Genomic DNA, 10,770 nt, shown 5'->3' on the forward strand with positions numbered 1-10,770 from the left:
ACTTCCCTCTTAGTGCTGCTTTTGCTGTATTTCATAGTTTTGGCGTGTTGTGTCTCCATTATCATTTGTTTCTGGAAATTTTTCAATTTCCTTCTTGATTCCTTAATTGATCCACTGATTCAGGAGCATATTGTTTAATTTTTATGTGTTTATATAGTTTGCAAAATTCCTTATTATTGATTTCTAGTTTTATTCCATTGTGGTCAGAGAAGATGCTTGATATTATTTCAATTTTTAAAAAATGTTTTATGACTTATTTTGTGACCTAACATATGGTCTATGCTTGAGAATGATCCATGTGCTGAGAAAAAGAATGTATATTTTTCAGCTGTTGGATGAAACAGCCTGTAAATATCTATTTGGTCCATTTGTTCCATAGTGCAGGTTAAGTCTGATGTTTCTTTGTTGATTTTCTATCTGGAAGATCTCTCTAATGCTGAAAGTAGTGTATTGAAGTCTCCAGCTATTATGATATTATAGTCTATCTCTTTAATTTTAATAATATATGCTTTATATATCTGGGTGCTCCAGCATTGGTTGCATATATATTTACAATGATTACATCCTCTTGCTGAATTGACCTCGTTATCATTATATAATGATCTTCTCTGTCTCTTTTATAGTTTTTGTCTTGAAATCTATTTTGTCTGATATAAGTATAGCTACTCCTGCTTTTTTTGGTTTCCATTGACATGGACTATCTTTTTCCATCCCTTTATTTTCAGTCTACATGGGTCTTTATATGAAGTGTGTTTCTTGTAGGGAACAGATCATTGGGTCTTTTTAAAAATCCATTTAGCCACTCTGTGTCTTTTGGCTGCAGTGTTTATTCCATTTATATTCAATATTATTATGGTAAGTAAGGACTTCTGTCATTTTGTAATTTGTTTTCTGGTTGTTTGTGGTCTTCTCTTCCTTCTTTCCTTCCTTTCTGTCTTCCTTTTAGTGAAGGTGATTTTCTCTGGTGACATGATTTAATTTCTTGCTTTTTTTGTATGTGTATTCATTGTATTTTTTAAATTAACCCAGATCTTAGCAGCTTAACGTATGTTTTTTGATTTGCAGTTACCATGAAGCTTGCAAATACTATCTTATAACCCATTCTTTCGAGTGAATAACAACACTTATTGCATAAACAAACTAAAAATTAAAAATAAAACTAATAAAAACTCTACACTTTAACTTCATCCCCCTGCTTTTTTAATTTTTATTGTTTTGCCCAGTGCAGTGGCTTAGGCTTGTAATCCCACCACTTTGGGAGACAGAAGTGGAAGGACTGCTTGAGCCCAGGAGTTTGAGGCCAGCCAGAGCAACATAGTGAGACCCCAGCTCTACAAAAAAACAGAAGAATATTAGCTGGGCATAGTGGTGTGTGCCTGTACTCCCAGCTACTTGAGAGACTGAGGTGGGAGGATCGCTTGAGCCTGAGAGGTTGAGTCTGTAGTGAGCCATTGATCACACCACTGCCCTTCAGCCTGGGCAACAAAGTGAGACTGTCTCAAATATATATGATGAATTATAAAAATATATAATATATAAAAATATATATGTAATATAGAAAATATATTTTATGAGTTTTTATTGTTTCTATTTATATTTTGTTGTGCTGCCTATGTCTTGAAAAGTTGTTTTTGATTGATTCATCTTTTAGTCTGTCTACATAAGTGTAGTTTACACATCACAGTTACAGTATTATAAAATTCTGTGTCCTTACTATTACCAGTTAGTTTTGTACCTTCAGATGATTTCTTATTGCTCATTAACATCCTTTTCTTTCTGATTGAAGTACTGCCTCTAACATTTCTTGTAGGGCAGGTCTGGTTTTGATGAAATCCCTCAGCTTTTTTTTTGTCAGGGAAAGTCTTTATTTCTTTTTCATGTTTGAAGGATATTCTCACCAGACATACTAATCTAGGCTAAAGTATTTTTCCTTCAGCACTTTAAATATGTCATGCCACTGTCTCCTGGCCTGTATGTTTTACACTGAAAAGTCTGCTTCTAGATGTGTTGGAGCTTCATTGTATGTTGTTTGTTTCTTTTCTTTTGCTGCTTTTAGGATCCTTTCTTTATTCTTGACCTTTGAAAGTTTGATTATTAAATGCCTTGAGATAGTCTTCTTTGGGTTAAATCTGCTTATTGTTCTATAGCCTCTTGTACTTGGATATTGTGATCTCTTTCTTTAGGTTTGGGAAATTCTGTTATTACATCTTCACATAAACTTTTTACCTCTATCTTTTTCTCCACCTCCTCTTTAAGACCAATACCTCATAGATTTGCCCTTTCGAGGCTGTTTTCTAGATCTCGTAGGCATGTTTCATTGTTTTTTATTCTTTTTTCTTGTCTCCTTTCACTATGTGTTTTCAAATAACTTGTCTTCATGCTTATTAATTCTTCTGCTTTATTCTTTCTGGTATCAAGAGACTGATGCGTTCTTTAGTATGTCAAAATTTGCATTTTTCACCTCCAGAATTTCTGCTTGATTCCTTTAAGTTATTTTTATCTCTTTGTTAAATTTATCTGATAGAATTCTGAATTCCTTCTCTGAGTTATCTTGAATTTCATTGTGTTTCCTCAAATCAGCTATTTTGTATTCTCTCTGTGAAAGGTCACATATCTCTGTTTCTCCAGGATTGGTCCTTGGTGCCTTATTTAGTTCATTTGGATGGTTTTGATGCTTGTGGATATTCACTGGTCTCTGGGTATTGATGAGTTATGTATTTACTGTAGTCTTTGCAGTCTGGGTTTGTTTGTACCCGTTCTTCTTGGAAAGGCTTTCTAGGTATTCAAAAGGACTTGGGTGTTGTGATCTAAGCCATATCTGCATTAGGGGGCACCCCAAGCCCAGTTATGCTGTGGTTCTTGCAGACTCATAAAGGTATTGCTTTGGTGGTCTTGGATAAGATCCTGAAGAATTACCTGGATTACCATGTAGATACTCTTGTTCTTTTCCCTTACTTTCTCCCAAATGGAGTCTCTCTATCTGTGCTGAACCTCCTGGGGCTGGGGATGAGATGATACAAGCACCCCTGTGGCCACCACCACTGTCTGTGGGTTATACCTAAAGCCAGCACAGTCCTAGGTGTCATCCAAGGCTTGTTGTAGCCACTACTTGGCTATTGCTAATGTTTGCTCAAGGCATTAGGACTCTACAATCAGCAGATGGTGAAGCTAGCTAGGTATGTATCCTTCCCTTCAGAGTGGCAAGTCCCCTGAGGCCCTAGGCAGGTCCAGAGATGCTGTCCAGGAACCAGGGACTGCAGTTAAAAATGATAAAAGTGTACCTGTGTTCTACTGCAGCTGAGCTGGCCCTTAAACCATGAGACACAGTCCTTTCCTTTCCACTTTTCCCTCCCATTTCCACAGGTAGAGGACCCTCACCTCATGGCCACCACCACCATGGGCACACAAGAGATACTGCCAGACTACCATCAATGGTTCTCAGTCAGCTTGTGGTGAATGCTGCCAGGCCTGGGAGTCTCTCTTCAGGGCAGTGGGCTCCCCTATGGCCCAGGGAAGGTCCAGAAATTTTGTCCAAGAGCCAAGTCCTGGAAGTGGGGATCCCAAGAGCCTGCTCAGTACTCCTTTCCACTGTGGCTGAGCTAGTACCTAACATGTAAGACAATGTCCCCATTACTTTTCCTTCTGCTTTCCTCAAGCAGGAGTCTCTTACTGTAACCACTGTGGCTGAGAATATGCTGAGTATCACCTGAAGCCAACATGTCTCAGCATCTCAACAAAGCCCCATGGTGTACTATCTGGGTATCACTGCTGGTTATTCAGGGCCCAAGGGCTCTTTAGCCAGCAAATGATGGATCCTGCCAGGACTGAGTCCTTACCTTCAAGGCAGTGTGTTCTCGTATGTCCCAGGGTGTGTCTAGAAATGTAGGCCAGGAGTTAGGTGTTGGACTGGTGCCCTATTCTACTGTGGCTGAGCTGGTATCCAAGATGCAAGACAGAAGTCCTCTTTACTCCTCCCTCTCCTCTCCTCAAGCAGAAGAAAGGTGTCTCTTTTGGAGCCACTAGCTGTGCTGCCTGGGGTTGGGGAGAGGTGGTGTAAGCACTCTTTTGGCTGCTCTGTTGGTATCTCAGTAGTTGCACTCCCCTGACATCTGCTGGCTCCAAACACAGCCTAGCACTAAGACTTGCCTTGGAGTTGCAGTCCTTGTGGCCTACACTGTTTTTCAAGTTTACTTAGGGGTTCAGAGCACTTCAGCCCACGGTGGGAAGGCTTGCTGGAACTCTGCTGGGTTGGATGATTCCCTTCTGGCTAGGGATGGTCTAAATGCTACCTCCATGGGCAGGCATCAGCTGAGTTCAGCCAGTTCTCACTGTGACAGAGCAGCTCTGAGTTTAATGCAAAGTCTCACAGTTGTGCTCTCCCTCTCCCAAGCACACAGATTTTCTATCTGTGCCATGCAGATGGTTCAGGGGTATAGGAGAGGGGTGGCAATGGCAATTCAAGACTATCTTTCATCCTTCTTCAGTGCCTCTTTCAGCGATATGAAGTTAAAACTAGGTATTATGAGTGCTCACCTGATTTTTGGTTCTTATGAAGATGCTTTTTTTGTGTAGATAGTTATTACATTTGGTGTTCCTGTGATGAGAGGATGATCAGTGGAGCCTTCTATTCACCATCTTGCTCTGCCCTCCTACCACATTTTTTAATTAAGATTTTATAGAAAAGCAGAACTGCTATCAATGATATAGAGTAAGGGATTTATTACAGGGATTAGACCTTAGGCAACAGCTGATGGATCAGCATTTAGGCTATTGCTTTTGTATCTAGTATTGGGCATGTTTTTCTTACGGCCATGATAGAGACAGAAATGGAAACAGAAAAGGCCTCTTTAAGCCTAAATTTGGAACTTCAGCACACCTTCATTTTGGGCTTATATTTTGCCTAAAATCATATCCACAAGCTGAAGGTCAAGAAGATAGGTAAGTATGCCCCTGTTCACAGTAGGAAGGTAATGCAAAATTGCATGACAAAAGGCATGGGTATTGGAGAGGTAAGTATTAATAATTAGGGCCAGTAACAATCTACTATGCAATCTAATTATGTATTCTTAAATTTCATTAATAGTAGTAGTAGTAATAACTAACATCCATTGAGTGGTTACTCTGAGCCAGGCACTATTCTAAGTAATTTGTAAGTATCAGCCCATTTAATTCTCATGAGAAACCTATCAGGTAAGTCTAATATTATTTCCATTTTACAGATGAGGAAACTGAGTCCTGGAGCAGATAAATAACAACCCAAAGTCAAGTAGATAGTAAGTGGTGAAGCCTGGATTTGAAGCACAGGGCCTGATGCAGAGCCTCTCTTGCTAACAGTTCCGGTGCCTAAAGCAAAAATTATAATAATCCTGCCCTTTTCTGAACTGGTCAATCCATTTTTGGAGTTTTTGTGTATGAGGACACCGCAGGCCAAAAGCTATCCCAAGACCAGGTTGTGACAGGGTTGGAAACCCACTCCAATGGTGAATAAATCTAGGGCCCTTTAGCCAAATTCCAGGAAGCGTGCTTTCCAGTATTTCAATGCTATTTTGTAAAAGAGGAATGAGAATTGTATTTTGTAGCCACAGGCAAATTACAGGTTTAAGCTGAAAAGCATTTATGAAATGCCCATCTCTGCAAGTATGCTGCTTGAGGATTCAGAGATAAGAAAAAATGAGTACACTTTCTATCTTGGAGGAATTTCCAGTTTAGAACAGGAGGGAAGCAAACTTGGGCTCCCCATAAGACTTTCTGAAGAATTTAACGGCTGGGCAGTGTACTGGGCTGCATTGTTGAGCAGTAGGTGTCCTTCCCTCGGAAGTATGTATGTGGGTCCTGAAATCTCACCTCCTGGGATAGTACAGAGGAGACTTCCACAGTGAGTGCTGCCGGTTGTGGGGGGGCGGGGTTGGGGTTGGATTGGATCCCAAGCCAAGAACTGGTGATGAGAATATAAGCTCCAGGAGGATGAGATTTTTGTTGGTTGTATTCACTGCTATATTCCTAGGACCTAGGAGAGTTCCTAGTACAGAATGAGTGCTCAATATTTAAATATATGAAAGAATGTGAATATTTTAAAACCGGGAGATTTCACATAAAAACCTGCATTTGCTTGCACTGAATATTGAACAAGTGGAAGATTTGGTAACAGTGGGCTTTTCTATTTTTGTGTACGGAAGTGAAGAATACACCTTTGTTTAATATGCCACTAGCTCAGCTTCACTCAATTGCATTGTCCGTCTGGTCCTGTTCTTTGCAGCCTCTGAGTTAATCACTGAAATCTCTGCCAACTCCAAGTGTCTACAAAACTGAATTTTATAGTTGAAATTTGGGAGCAGAGTTCCAAAATGGAGAGGTTTTCTGTCAATTAACAGTTTGCATTGTTTGAATATCAAGAAAATTGCCTACACAACATTTGCATTACATTTCATTACTTAATCAAATCATTCAAGATACATTTTTATTGCTATTACTTAATCAAATCACACAAGATACAGTTTTATTACTTTCATAATGTTAAACTAGACGAACTATTCTGACAGCAAAGGAAGAGATATCTGTTTAAATGAGAATTTTAAAATATATAATAAGCATTATATACAGTATATTATATGCTACATATATTATTTATATATGTAATAATATACAGTATAATATCTATAACATATGAGTCTTTCTGGAAACTGATCTATTTTAATAAGAGAAACAAACACAAAAGGATTATTCCACTATTTTTTAAATTATAAAACATACATTTCATTAGAATACAGTTTATAGTAATAACTTTTGAACTCCAGGATCACACAAACTGAGGCAAAATTTAGAACAAATGATCACCATAGCTAATGGTGGAATGTTTGGTTAATGCCTTTGAAACTAAAAATATCTTGAAAGCATCCTTTCTAGTCATCCACTTGTATGTAAGCCAAGAAAGAAACACACTTCTAGGCATCACTGGAGTGCCATGGGGGTGCATGGAATTAAGGAAATCATTTTGATCTTTTCTGGTCGAGTAAGGATCTTCCTTATTTTCATTAGTGTCATTACCATCTGTTAACAACATTTTATTATGTTGTCTAGAGGAACTACAAATGTGTGAGACAAGGTTTGCTGATTTCAGATATCAAGTTGTCTCTTCTTACAGGTGCATCCATGGACAAACTAATGTTACATTTTAAATTCCATTAATCAAATTCAAAATAATGGGAAGGTTTGCATTCTCGTCACTGTAGAATATCAGTCCATATCATCCTAGGGAAAGTTTGCCAATAAAATTGGTTAGACATCCAACTTTTACTACCGTGTAGTCTCATCAGTTCTTTCTTTCACGTGAGTCTATCTACGATTTTATCTTGCTGTTCTTTTCCAAGTTTTTTTTTTTTTATTTATCATGAAGGTACTGCTTTCATAAGCTTGTGACCAGCATTGTGATGAGTGTTGGTAATGGTGAAATCTCAAAAGGCAGGTGCTGTTCCTTTAACACAAGAAACAGACATTCTCCCCCAGGTACTAGCTTTCTAATATGTACAATAGATAGGCAGCTGGGCGCGGTGCCTCATGCCTGTAATCCTAGCACTTTGGGAGGCTGAGGCAGGTGGAACCCTTGAGGTCAGGAGTTTGAGACCAGCCTGGCCAACATGGTGAAACCTTGTCTCCACTAAAAATGCCAAAAATTTAGCCAGCCGTGGTGGTGCATGCCTGTAATCTCAGCTACTGAGGAGTCTGAGGCAGGAGAATCACTTGAACCTGGGAGGCAGAGGTTGCAGTGAGTCAAGATTGCGTCACTGAACTCCAGCTGGGCGACAGAGTGAGATTCTGTCCCCCCCAGAAAAGCAAAACAAAACAAAACAAAACAAAACAAACAAACAAGAAACCCAAAAAAATAGCAGCAGAATAATAAAAGCCTCTTGGATGAACTTCCAGTTTATTCCTTATTGATTTTCTTTCACTCTAAGATAGATCGTCATGATAAACTGCTTCAATGAATAACTTCTCTATGTAGGAAAAGTAGAAAGCCCAAGCAATAAACCCAATTTGATTGAGAAGAACTATGAAGATGTCATCTGTAAAAACAATGCTCCTTTCAACAATAATAAATGTATTGGCCAGGTGCAGTGGCTCACCCCTGTAATCCCAGCACTTTGGGAGGCTGAGGCAGGTGGATCACGAGGTCAGGAGATGGAGACTATCCTGGCTAATACGGTGAAACCCCATCTCTACTAAAAATACAAAAACTTAGCCAGGCTTGGGGGCGGGTGACTATAGTCCCAGTTACTTAGGAGGCTGAGGTAGGAGAATGGCATGAACCTGGGAGGCAGAGCTTGCAGTTGGCTGAGATCGCACCACTGCACTCCAGCCTGGGTGACAGAGCAAGACTCCGTCTCAAAAAAATAAAAAAAAATAAAAAAATAAAAATAAAAATAAATAAAATAAATGTATCTTTCCCCAGTACCTTGGGATAGATTTTTTACATTGACTTGCTGTGCTAAGCAATGTGAAATGTTCTGATCCCTAGGGAATCATTTTCTGGGGAGTAGGAAATAAATGTGCCCAATTCTGAATTTTTGCCAATAGCTGAGATAACAAAGAGTCACCAACTGCTAGTTACCAGAGACAAGAGTTAAACTTGCATTTAAGATGATAGGATATTGGCTTTGCATTCTGATTTACAGAAATAAAACTTTATGGACTGAAAAAATAGCATACGTAATATAAAAAGAGGCTTACTCTTAATGTTCATGTAAAAATTAAAGCTTCTGTATAATTTGATGTTTAAAATAAAATATTTCATGTAAACGATTAACTTTTAATGAAGTTTCTCTTTTAACTTCCATGATACATGTGCAAGATGTATTAAGTAAAACCCAAATGTGTACATACACACACCCCTTATATATATAAGTATATCTATCTATCTATCTATCTATCTATCTATCTATCTATCATCTATCTATCTATATATATATATTTTTTGAGATAGAGTCTCGCTCTGTCACCCAGGCTGGAGTGCAGTGGCACAATCTCTGCTCGCTGCAACTTCCGTCTCCCGGGTTCAAGCAATTCTCCTGCCTTAGCCTCCTGAGTACCTGAGACTACAGGCATGTGCCACCACACCGGGCTTATTTTTGTATTTTTAGTAGAGGTGGGGTTTCATCATGTTGGCCAGGCTGGTCTCAAACTCCTGACCTCAAGTGATCTACCTACCTTGGCCTCCCAAAGTGCTGGGATTACAGGTGTGAGCCACTGCACCTTGCCTATATATTGATATAAATGGTGATACATATATAAAGCATTCTTCTGAGAAGTTGCAAAGATGCAAGAGTAGTTTTTCTGTAGGGCTCAGACAACCTGTCATACATAAAACAAAAGGTTCCCACATGGAAGGTTTTCTTTTTTTTTCCTTTCTTTCTTAATTTTTTTTTTTTTTTAAGACAGAGTCTCACTCTGTTGCCCAGAGTGGAGTGCAGTGGCACTATCTTGGCTCACTGCAACCTCCGCCTCTCCAATTCAAGAGATTCTCATGCCTCAGTCTCCCCAGTAGCTGGGATTACAGGCATGCACCACCACGCCCGACTAATTTTTGTATTTTTAGTAGAGACAGCATTTTACCATGTTGGCCAGGCTGGTCTCAAACTCCTCCAGTGATCTGCCCGCCTTGGCCTCCCAAAGTGTTAGGATTACAGGTGTGAGCCACTGCACTTGGCCAGATTTTGTTATTGTTGTTTTCATGCAACAAATCTGACAGCAGAATAGGAGTCCAACCCCTGGAGTTGCATTGGCTGCCTCTGAACTCCCTAGAATTCTAAATTTATCATTCCATGTATTAATTATTCCAGTGATTCCTCCCATAAATAAGTTGTTCCTTGGGTAAAATGAGAGACAATTTGGGAAGTTGTGTTTCTTGTTTCAGGCCACTAGTAGTATATGAAAGAACCCCATTCTTGAGGGCTGCCCATAAGCATGTGCCCATTTGCTAAGCAGATAACCTAAAGACAAAGAGGCCAGGCATGGTGGCTCACACCTGTAATTCTAGCACTTTGGGAGGCAGAGGTAGGTGGATTGCTTGAGCTCAGGAGTTCAACACCAGTCTGGGAAACATGGCAAAACCCCCCCTCTACAAAAACTACAAAAATAGTGGGCATGATGGCACACACCTGTAATCCCAGCTACTTGAGAGGGTGAGGTGGGAGGGTGGCTTGAACCTGGGAGGTCGAAGCTGCAGTGAGCTATGATCATGCCATTGCACTCCAGTCTGGGTGACAGAGCAAGACCCTGTCTCAAAAAAAAACAAAAACAAAAACAAAAACAAAAAAAGACAATGGTCACTTCCAAAACTCCACTGTTGAACCATACTGTTGAACCATAAGGTCACCCGGAGCACCGAAAGGATAGTTGATTCATATTATGACCCTTTCCAACAAAACACTTTTCACTAAGTTAAAAATGTTGCCCCTACATTTTAGGAAGCCCTTCTCATACCTGTAAGTCAGTCTTGTCCTGTTTCTATCTCCATACACATTAATTTTCTTGGGGTCATGACTTCCTAACTTCTTCAACATTAATTCCAATTCTCTATCAGAGAACTTAAAACACTGAAAAAAAAAAGCAGAGTAAAAGAAAGAATAGAGGCTAATCTGAGAAGACTTAATTCTCTTATTTAGCTGTAAGCAAGATGGGGTGGGGGGCAATATCATTTGTGTGTGTGTGAGGATTCCTAACATGTTGTGTGTGTGTGTCTGTGTGTGATGGAGTCTAGCTCTGGCACCCAGGCTG

This window comes from Gorilla gorilla, chromosome 3 (assembly GCF_029281585.2).
Source record: "Gorilla gorilla gorilla isolate KB3781 chromosome 3, NHGRI_mGorGor1-v2.1_pri, whole genome shotgun sequence".
Lineage (NCBI taxonomy): Eukaryota > Metazoa > Chordata > Mammalia > Primates > Hominidae > Gorilla > Gorilla gorilla.